The sequence below is a fragment of the Aulostomus chinensis genome, chromosome 8 (genome assembly GCF_037954235.1).
Source record: "Aulostomus chinensis isolate RoL2024-O1b breed Wild chromosome 8, RoL_Achi_v1.0, whole genome shotgun sequence".
Classification (NCBI taxonomy): Eukaryota; Metazoa; Chordata; class Actinopteri; order Syngnathiformes; family Aulostomidae; genus Aulostomus; species Aulostomus chinensis.
The window spans coordinates 2,025,001-2,025,589 of NC_141327.1; the positions used below are offsets into that span (position 1 = coordinate 2,025,001).

The window sequence follows — 589 nt, forward strand, 5'->3', positions numbered from 1 at the left end:
TAATACAGTCTCTACTCTGTAAAGAATTTACTGTTTGTTGGGAAAATAGAGAAGTATTTTTATTTTGAAGTTTTTGGTTTCACTTTTAACCCATCTGAGCTATGCCATTGCACTTCAGACAATGTCTTACTACTAATTTGTATTGTAAACCTCCTCTGTTTTTTATTTGATTTGGTTTTGTTCCCTCTAGTTTGAGATTTGACTCTGTTCTTAAGCAGTGCTTATTTCTTTCTATCCTGTACAGAATTCTGAAATGTTAACAAAAGAGAATTACAAAAACCTTTTTTTTGTTTGTTTTTCAAACAGATACAATAAAGAGAATGTTCTCGCTGATCACATGATGTGACGTGACCTTCATTGAGTTGATGCGCTCGCGGTCGTCAGACCACATCTACGGCTAACGTTGTTAGCCACACATTGCTACGTGAATGCTTTTGAGTCAGACACATGGACTCACGCACGCCTGCAAAATAGTGGGAACACAATCAACAGTCCTTGTGGTTCTTAAAGAACATGAGACACGCCTGAAGATTAGAACAGAAGCTGCCTCAGTGACATGGAAGGATCCATAACTTCATTCCAACTCATC

At 37.7% G+C, this 589-nt stretch overlaps 1 protein-coding gene across 1 annotated transcript in view; it reads left to right on the forward strand.

Annotated features, from left to right (window-relative positions):
* The window catches only part of maml3 (mastermind-like transcriptional coactivator 3), a 97,641-nt gene extending 97,320 nt beyond the window's left edge, over positions 1-321 (forward strand). Inside the window, exon 6 of the mRNA XM_086210412.1 lies at positions 1-321. This exon is cut by the window's left edge and continues 3,484 nt beyond it. The gene's annotated coding sequence lies outside the window, so the exon portion shown is untranslated.
* Positions 322-589: the final 268 nt, after the last annotated feature.